The sequence below is a fragment of the Urocitellus parryii genome, chromosome 6 (genome assembly GCF_045843805.1).
Source record: "Urocitellus parryii isolate mUroPar1 chromosome 6, mUroPar1.hap1, whole genome shotgun sequence".
NCBI lineage: Eukaryota > Metazoa > Chordata > Mammalia > Rodentia > Sciuridae > Urocitellus > Urocitellus parryii.
This window is the reverse complement of record NC_135536.1, coordinates 166,395,969-166,406,762: the sequence shown is the minus strand read 5'-3', so window position 1 is coordinate 166,406,762 and position 10,794 is coordinate 166,395,969. Positions and strand designations below refer to the sequence as shown.

General features: G+C 36.2%; 1 pseudogene; it reads right to left on the bottom strand.

Moving 5' to 3' along the window:
- Positions 1-1,709: 1,709 nt before the first annotated feature.
- On the bottom strand, positions 1,710-8,722 carry LOC113180684 (large ribosomal subunit protein eL32 pseudogene; annotated as a pseudogene).
- Between the last annotated feature and the right edge of the window lie 2,072 nt (positions 8,723-10,794).

Genomic DNA, 10,794 nt, shown 5'->3' with positions numbered 1-10,794 from the left:
CCTTGTAGTCAGAAGGTCATGTCCTGGTCAAGGGACCATGAGCAGAAATGGTATAACCTGTCTGTAGTCCCAGTCCAACCACTGATGGAATGCGGAAGATTCCAAAGCCAGGAGGAGAGCAGAAAGGAAAAATAGAAGGAGTTGAGGTTCCTGAATAACTTTGAGAAGAAGAAAACCACTGAAAATGAGCTTTAATTGTGACAATTTGATCTGGGAGTTGTTTATTAACATTATATTAGTCTACACTGACCCACAAAAGCAGAAATACCAAGTTCAATTGTCATTCTCTTTCTCCCAGCTTCAGAAATATTACAGGGCTATGCATACAGGAATTTCTTATGCTTCCGAGCCTTTCAGAGATGTGGGGTATAGTAGGATTTCAGAGAGAAAACCCAAGTGGAGAGAAAATGGCAGGTGGAGACTGAGAGTCATAAGGTGGCACTTTCACTCTGCAAAGGAAACATTTAATGTACTCATGTGGTTCATATTCATAATCTTGCAGTTTCATTATTCATTGGTTTATTCACATATTTATTCATTCAGTCCTTATTGGATGTTTACTGCGACATACCGGCAATAGACCTGCTGAGGTTGCAAAGTGAGCAGAAGCAGACACAAGGTCTTGCCTTCTGGTCAGCTCAGAGTTTGGAGAGTAAGAAAGATATTATAACTATGGCGAATACTGCAAAGGAGGAATAGAGAATGTGTTAGTGCAATTAGTATAGAGGGAGGAAAATATAGGGGAAGCTCTTCTGAGGAAGAGACTTGGAGCTCTGATCTGATAGAAGAGTGAAAGTAAACTAGATGATTTTTTTCCATTCTCTATAATTGCCCAGTAATTTATTTTCTAGGGTAGATACACTAGGAGCTAAATACAGAACTCTACAACTCCACCTCAGAAACAATCAATCACCAAAATGACATGCCAATATTTGTCTTGCTTTCCCCCACCCAAATCCTCATATGAACATTACACTCACATAGCAGAATACCAAGACAATATTAGGACATCATTTAATAACTTCTGAAGAAAATTTAGCTTTTAAATTTCTATCTTTCTAAAATTTAATTAATCTTTGATCTGATACATTGTTGGAGATGCCTGATCCATAATGGGTAAAAACATGTGCTATTAGGTCGGAACCATTATTTGATGCATCTTCATTCTGATTTAGTCTATTTAACATAATCTCCTTTTTAAAGCATTGATGCTTTAGGGTCCATGTTTTAGTCAAGAAAGAATTGCATTTTCTCAAACCTAGCACTCACAGAAAAAAGCTATTTAGAAATCACACTTAAGTGTTAGTGATAAGAAAATTCCCTTTAGGGGCCATTAGCACTTTACCTGTGGAAAAACTGTTGGTAGTTCTCAACTTTTTAACTCTGCAGAGGCAAAAACTGTTGAAAAGTCCTTGGTGAAACTAAGATTTGGTGAAGCAGAAGCAGTTTATTCTGAAATCTCATTTTAGGAATTTCAGAATATCTTATTGGTTAATTAAAGGTTGGCATCATTATTATTGTATTATGATTTGTCAACAATTGGATAAATCATATAAATCATACTATTAACTTCTATCTGAGTATTCTTCTCCCAGTTACCCAGATCTGACTATTTTGGGTTTTTTTCTTTTCTTTCTTTTTTCTTTTTTGGCAGTTTATGTAATTTTATTTAAACATACACACACAAAATAAATGCACGCATGACCTGTCTATTCATTTTTTTCACTGCATAGCTGGGCATCAAGATTGGTGACTCTGATGGCCAGTGGGCTGCTCTTTCCACAATGGCTTTGTGGTTCTTGGAGGAAACATTGTGAGCAATCTCAACATAGTAAGATTTGTTCTAGCTTCTTGATATTGTGGACCAGGAAGTTCTGGAAGCCACTGGGCAGCATGTGCTTTGTTTTCTTATTGCTCCCATAACCAGTGTTGGGCATCAAAATTTGGGCCTTGAATCTTCTCTGCACCCTGTTGTCAATACCTCTGGTTTTATGCCAGTTGTGCTTAATTTTGATATATCAGGCTTACTGGTGCTAGATAAACTTCCTAGTCCTCTTTTTGATGATTTTGGGCTTCACAAAAGGTCTGAGGGCAGATGTGATGCCAAATATAGATGGTGGCCACCTCTATAGGCAGTGCCAAAGAAGAAGAGCTGTTTTTGTTTTTGTTTTTTCTGTATTAACCTCTTTTGTAAGATTGTATCCATGATTCAAGCAAGAACCTACATACTTCTTCCTAATAATACTTTATTAAGTAACAATATACCATCAGTAAAATGCATAAATGTTAAGTGTGAAGACCTCTGACAAATATGTAAATTCATTCAACAACCATCTAGATGTAGGTATGAAATATTATTGTCCCAAGACGTTCAGGCCAGCCCTATTCCAGCTAAAGGCAATTATTATCTAATTTCTATGACAATACATAACTTCTTTCTCAAACTTTCTATCACTAGAATCATACACTAGATAGTCTTTGATGTCTGGCTTTGTTTCATTTAAAATCCATGCATTTTAAATCATTTCTGTAGTACTAAAGATGGCCTAGAACTTCTGTAACTATTGCATGAATGTACAATTTCATCCATCTAAACAGGGGCAGAATTAAGGAATACTTGTTAACCTGAAAGTTTCTGATTACAACAAAGTATTGCTCTATACAGTTACTATGTGAAGTTAGCTATGGAATTCCTATGAAAACTAACCTTAGGCAAATTAAAAATAGAAATAAAATTGCAGGCATGAAAGATATGTCTAACCTTATATACAAGCTCATCATCTTAGCTACTTTTCAAGTGTAAAAGGAAAAACCTAATTATAAATGATTCTTATCCATTTATGTAGGCTGCTCCCTTAAGGGCCAATTCTAGGTGATTCTTCATTAACCTTGTATCAGTTATTTGTTCTTGAATTTCAAAAATTCATTTTTTCCATAATTTTTGTTAATCCAATAGGATCTTCTCATTTGAACAAAATTGTAAGGTGTCAATTAATTTGTGGAATTTGGGGTATTCATCTTAAGGCTTATGCAAAGGAAGAAAGAAAAAGTAAAAGCACTGAGGGTTCACTATAGCTTGATGGTCCAAGATACTTTCTTTTACATTAATGAATTATATCCTTTCAATGAATTGTGGTCCATAGAATCAAGTACATCCAGGGGAATACTATGCCATTTCAAATGCATTGGTACTTAAGCATGAACCACATTGTGAAAGTTTACTTCTAACTATTATTTTACTACTAAAAGAGATCCATAAAGAGTGTGTTCTTTTACAGAACAGTCCATGTGAGTTTGTTATGTTTCTAATATGACTTGTTCTGTTAACTTTAAAAGTCATTGATTCTAAGTGGCCTCTCTGTTTATGTAGCAAATAATAATGGAGAAAGGCTCACAAATATTAGGGCATGCAGCATTCTAATTTCTGAGATGTTAAAATATGAAAGAATGTGTCTTAGAATGAATGAAATTTGTTGCTTGTATGAAACTGGGAATCCTAGAAATTAGGAATATATCTGAGAATCAATCATTTGAAAGAGGAGAAGCAGCCATGGCTCAGAATACTTAATATATTTCAATCAAAGTCTTTTGCAACAAATTTAGGAAAATAAGATGCTCAAAGACTCAGCTGATCTGGACCAACACTGACAATCAAAAGGAAAGGGAAAACCATAAAATCCTCAAGGAAAGGTTGGCGTTGTATTTTCAGCAACACAGAAATCAGAGTCCAGGAGGCAAAATATATTCTCTTTTTTCCTTAACACAGATATTCTTAATTGTAGCAGATGTGATTGGTGTCCTGCCTAGATCGCCAACTGCCATGGGTACTGGTACTAAGGTTCCAACCTGAAAATATCTGAAAATATCTCTAGGAGATTGTCCTTGAGAGATAGGAGTCGCCTGCTCCCATCTGGTAGGGAGAAACTTATATAAGCAGAGAATCTGATCTGGTGATATAGAACTCAAGCCCCCCATTCTCAATGCTAGACATTGTGAGATGCAAATTAGATTCCAGAGTTCCTCTTGCAATCAAGTTGAGACTGCTGGTCAACTAAGCCTACATCTTGCTTTTCCTTCCTCCCTTACAGATTTCTCCGAAAAGCCCTACCTCAATAAATCTCTCTGTAAGAATCCCCATCTCCAGCTTTTCTAGGGAGCCAAACATGAGACACCCATTCTATCAATGATGCCATGCTCACCTTGCTGGCCTGCCCACTCTAACAGTTATCTTCTCCCAGACTCCACCAGGTGGACAAAAACCCTTGGGTATGCACCACCAAAGTCCAAAGCCTATTCTTATTATAGTGCTTTGTGTTCCATACTTTTTCCACTGGACACACGTGGACAAAGCAGAATGCAAGTCCTTTTCCTTGTAACCTAGAAGAGTCAAATTAAAGAAATTGCTTTTGTAATAATGAAACAATCTCCTGTATATGGAAAGCAGACACTGCCAAATTTTCAGAAGCCTTTGAAAATGATGACATTAAAATTCTTAAACACAATGAGTAAAATAAGAACAGATATTAAAAATGCGATTTAAACCACAAAAAAGGTAAAAAAAAAATGTCCACCTCTGTACAATATTCCAAACACACAAATATAATTAAGATAGGAATATGAAATGAAGACACATGTTCATTTGAGATTTATTTATTTATTTATTAAAGTTGATACAGGGAATTGAATCCAGGAGTGCTTTTCACACTGAGCTATATCCCTAGTCTATTTTATTTTATTTAGATACAGAGTCTCACTAAGTTGCTTGGACCTTTGTTCAGTTGCTGAGGCTGGTCACTAACTTACAGTCCTCCTTCCTCAGCCTCCTAGTTGCTGGGATTACAGGCGTACACCATCATGCCTGGCTTATACTCATTTATTGAGGCAAGAAAGTTAGAGGCCTCTGCTTATGTAATGAAGATTGCTCAAATCAAAGCCAATCATGCTGGCATGTTTAAACTGACTGAAATGCATAGGCCAAGCTATCACATGGAATGTTGGCCATAGAGCATGGTTTGTGGTCCTCAAAGGAATAAGCAGTTGAGGATGAGATCACCATAGAAGCCCTGACAGTTCAGAACTTTAAAAGTGCCATATCCTTGGACATAGTGGGTAGGTCTGATTATCTCACTAGTGTTCATTCATATCTAAACTGTCTTCCATTCACTGTTTATACAGTGCCTACTCTGTCCCAGGTACTAACAGAGGCACCAGGGATGGTGTGTGGAAGAGGAGAGAGAAGCCTCAAGAAGCTTAGATTTTAGTGAGAATTCAAAAGAAAGATGAGCAAGCCCATGGAACAAAAATTAGATTGAAGAGGAATTTTTGAAAATGATCCCAATCATAGGAAATGTGTATATGCACATTTGCAGTTGTGCATACACACACAGAAAGAAAGAAAAAGAGGCCACCCTAAAAGGGGATGGGGGAAGGAAAAGCACACATCATGAACAAAGAGCATAGAATAATATGAGGGTTTGATTGAAGTCTCAGGAAAGTGTGAGTTGTAGCAAGTGGTAGGCCACAGAGATGATATCCATGGAATATCATTTGGGTGTTAAGCTTACAGTTTTAAATTCACTGAAAGAGGACAAATGGAATTTACTGGGAGTCTAGCATGTTAAAACCTTTTTATATTTAGATCAATATACAGTGGCTGGAAGGAGATGCTGTACCTGACTGTTTGTAGTGCCACCTGGAGCCTCAATGCCAGAGAAGTGCCCCTTGAGACAGAGGAACAACTAAGAACCACACCCCCAGTGGTCCACATGTGGAGCATACTTTAGATGGAATCAACAGGGCAGTGAAATCAGGATTTCATGAAAATTAACTCAATAATAACTTAATTACCTAATTAATTTTAAAACGTTCAAAATCTTCCAACATGTTTTTCAATGTTCAGTGTCAAAGTTGAAAAATAAAAGTGACAGCAATAAAACAAAATTATAAGGGAAAAAAACTCTATTCCTTTCAATGCCTTTCATATCCAAAAAGCAAAAACAGTATTGTATTCATATATATCAATCACAACTCTAATATTCTATGATCTAATATTAGAGAGTACACTTAATGAAAGATATTTAGATATTTATATGGCTTCCGGCAATTCAGAAAATTCAGTAACTCCATTCTGTTCAGCAGTTATGACTCTTGTTTCCCTTCCTTAAATGCAAATCAAGATGAGACTAACATTTAAATGTAGTTTTGCCTTCTCAAGGTCATGTTTGTCCAAGAGTATCTGTCAGGGTTTCTTCCCCCCCTCTTTTTAAAGCAGGTACCTGTGATCTGATTAAATATTTATAAGTGTGGGTAGGTAGTTAAACAGAGCTGAAGTAGACCCTTATGGACAAACTCCAGGGTCCACTAGATGATACAGGGTGTTGGATCTGAAAACTTTTCTTTGACTGGATTTAAAAGCCAGAGTTGGTTTGTTTGGTCTAAGTCAGTGTTGCTTTCTAAGATTTATTCATTGAGGTTCAGAAGTCATCTAAAAATACTCTGAGTAATTCATGTGTTCTCCTTTTCTCTAGAGAGAGCTTTACTGTTTGTCCCCTGGGTTTGGAATACAGAAGAGGGAGACACTGACTGGGATGTTTTATTGCTGGGGTTAGGAACATCACAGCAGCTGCTTATTTATTTATTTATATGTATTCATTATAATGTATTTATTTTATTTACTTATTTATATGTGTTCATTAATATTTAGCATTCATAAACATTGTCTAGGTTGGCCTTTATTTGGGGTTGAAATGTCATAAATATTTGTCTTTATGGTAATATTCAAGTTAATGTGATTTTGGTGTCAATAAGGCCAAGTTCAATTAATAAGTCTCAGTTAGGCTGCTTACTCTCCCAGGCACCTTTGGGGACTTGTTAGGAACATGTAGAGAGGTGTGAGCACAGGTTAAATGTCCAACCACTTGCTTTCAGAAGAAAAAAAGTTAAAATATTAAAAGCAATCATGATTGGCAGCCTATATCCCTTCAGTTACTTTTCCAAAGCCTTCCAATATTCCAAATGAAGCAGTTGACAATGACATTTATGTAAAGGGAGAAAAAAAAGTCATTTTTCAATCTCAGATTGAATGGAGGTGGATGGAGAGGAAAAGATGAATTCATTATAAAATACTATATACACACACAAATATATGAATATATATGTAAATGATAAAAGAAGTTAATCCCTGACCAATTATAGAAGAAGCTTAACCTTGGCAGAAATACATCCTATTTAATTATAATTAGCACTAAGCATTTGTAAACATTTTCTAGGTTTGCCTTTATTGGAGATTGACGTCATAAATATTTGTCTTCATGGTAATATTCTAGTTAATTTGATTTTGGTGTTGATAAGGCTAAGTTCAGGTAATCGGTCTCAATTAGCTTAGTTTCGCACTAAAAAATTATAATGAAGGGACACAATTTACTCCAACTGTAATTGATTGACTCATGCCTTTGGGCACAGAGAGATCTTCAAAAACAGACCTCAGGGAGACCATGCCACACAGACACTAGGAAAATTGATTCCATTTTCACATGTCCCCAACAATCAGGGGTATTGCTGTCAAATGGATAGTAGAACTTTAAAGGCAAACCACCTCTGTACTATCCATGAATAATTTCTAAATTAAAAGAGTTAAATTCAGAAAATTACATAAAAAATGAGCAAAAATGAACTTGTCACTTTGCATGGGGGCTAGAGAAGAATGCAGAGTTTTCAGTGGATTACTGCCCCCTTTAAGCTGTTAGGATACTTATTCTGCTTCTCATAGGTTGACTATTTCCACTAACTTTTTTTTCTGAAGTATCAGTATGTTTACTTGAAGCCTTGTGTTACTATTAGTGGTCACCCTGAAAGAAAGCCAACATAGTAGTTACTTTGGAGTGAGATAATAACCAGCATAAGATATCTGAATGCTTCAGAGATACTGTAAATATTTTGTACTGAGATCTGGGTGGAGGTACCCTTCTGTGTTACACTTGTAACACTCTATTGACTTATGATTTATATACATACATTTCTACTTTTGTGGGGATTGTACTCAGGGTCACTCAACCACTGAGCCACATCCCCAGCCCTGTTTTGTATATTATTTAGAGACAGGGTTTCACAGAGTTGCTTAGCACCTTGCCATTGCTGAGACTGACTTTGAACTTAAAATCCTCCTGTCTCAGGTTCCGGAGCTGCTGGGATTACAGGTGTGCACCACATGTGGGCCAGTTCTACTTCTTTTATACTTCTTTTTTTTTTTAAGTTTAGGAAAGAGGTTTATTAAAAACATTGGATTCCTATACTTATTCCCATAGACCTGAAATTTTATATGAGCACTGACTACCTATAGCATTTCCTTTTCCTGATGATGTTTCTTTGATGCATGTTTTTATCAAATGTATCTAATTTGATGTTTCTTTGAAACAGTGTTACCATTTTCCTGGACCTTGTTTCTGCAGTATAAAATCTAGTTTCAACTTCCAATGTCTGAGATGACTTAATGTCTTCCTTCCATTTGGGATTTAAAAAAGAATTTAGATTAAATGGTTTCTATGCTTCTTCCAGCTGTGTTTGGCAATAAGTCCTGGTTTTTACTTACCTTTCCATAATCCTTTGCTAGGCAGCTGACATCCCAGTTATCTTCCAGTAGAAGAAAATGTCCAATGTAAGCACTGTCTTTACTCACAAGATACTTTTTGAATCCATGTGGTGTTTCCAGAATTGCCTGCTCCATTTATTACATTCTATACAACTTTGTATTTTAATGTCTTGGGGTATTGATTGCATTTTAATGAAAAAATGGCCCAGATTAGCAGTAATACAGCCAGCTGTGGGCTGCAATGTTAATATACACCTACTGTTTCAATTTGCTGGGAAAGCTGATAATGATGGAAGAGCACCGTGGATTCCGAAAACCATGCCTGGCAATTACATCTGTCATCAACTCGGCTCTTGACCGTTCAGCTCTAGCAGCTTGCCTTCAGCGTTTATGAAAAAGAGAGAAAGGCAGGGCCAGTACAAGCATCTCCTGCTGCTTATATAGATTTTATCTGGTGATTGAACATTTGAAGTCTGAAAGCCCTAATATACAGGAGTAGTTAAAGCCTGGGCCATGGTGTCAAACCCAACAAGATGATGTCACCCATAGCAAGAGGATATAAGACAGGGCTGGATGATGTCAGATACACCAGCAAAGAGCATGATGTCAGACATATCTGGATACACATTCTGGTTCATCCATGCCAGTCTTGTGAGATTTGGCAAGGTAAATACATCACTCTCAGTCTGAGATTTCTTATACCGGAAAAGGTATAATTATATCTGTCTTATTGCATTATTGAAGATAATAAATGAGACAATGTATGTAGACACACCTTAAGTCACACCTGGTGTGCTTCCTTGAAGGTCATTGTTTCTTATTATATGTGCTTCAGTTTATTTTCTTTCCTATCAAAAATTAAGATTGGCCAGGCGCAGTGGCATACTTCTCTAATCCTAGCGGCTCAGGAGGCTAAAGCAGGAGGATTGGAAATTCAAAGCCAGCCTCAACAAAAATCAAGGTGCTTATTAACTCAGTGAGACCCTGTCTCTAAATAAAACACAAAATGGGGCTGGGGATGTGGCTCAGTGGCCAAGTGCCCCTGAGTTCAACCCCCAGTATCCCCCCAAAAAAGAAAAATTAAGATTAGACATGGAATAAAAGTTTTATTTTGTCTTTTAAAACTTACTCAAGAAAATATGTATGTATATACTATATGATTGTGCTTACATGAAACTTAAATACAAGTAATAATCCTTGTACTGGTTCTCTTTGTGAGGCATGATAAAATATGAAATAGACATGGTGTTTCTACATTTTGAAATTGTTCTTTTTTTGATCTGGGCCATAACTGTTGGATTTGGAATGAGTAAAACTTTATTGAGCTGTATATCTAAGATCTATGCACGTTATTGTAACTGTGTTATAACTCAACAAAAAAGACCTTAAAAATAGTAATATTTCTCAAATTTCATAAGGAGATATAAACTAGTACAGACTTCTGTGAAATTGAAAGTCATGATAATATTCAGTAATCCAACCCTTGGTTTCTCAACGAAACAGTCCAACAGCAGAAATATTCCAGTATCAGATAAAAATATTTGCATGAGAGTGGTCATTGCAGCATTTCATATAAAAAGCAACACTGAAAACAATATAAATTAAATGTTGAATAATTACATAGTTGATAATGCATCAATTCCAGAATTATAATGGCACTAAAAATAACTCTGCAGAATGGTTTGGCCATTTTAGAAGACTCCTTGGGGATGTTTTATAAAGCCAAATGTACATTGGTCCTATGACCCAGCAATTCTGGCTTGGGATTTCTATCTCTATATATGAATTCCCACAAAGATTTGTTCATCAGTGCTCACAGCAGCCTTATTCATAACAGCTAAAAACTGGAAGCAATTCAAATGTCTATCAGTAGGAGAGTGGATAAATAAACAGTGGCATATTCATATAATGTGATACTCCTGAGCAATTACCACAACATGAACAACTCTCAAGATAACAAATGCAATGAAAGAAGCCAGACACAAAAGATATATGCATATTGTAAATGATCACATGAACCATGCAGCTCCATTCATGTGAAATTCCAGAAGAGGCAAAATTAGTCTATGGTGATAAATATTAGAGAAGTAATTACCTTTGGTAGGAAAGGAAGAAATTGGTGATGGCAGTTGTCTTCACGTGGTTTGGCAGGATGTACAGCAACCATCTTGTGACATAGAGGATCTGCCCAATTAAACTAAAAATGT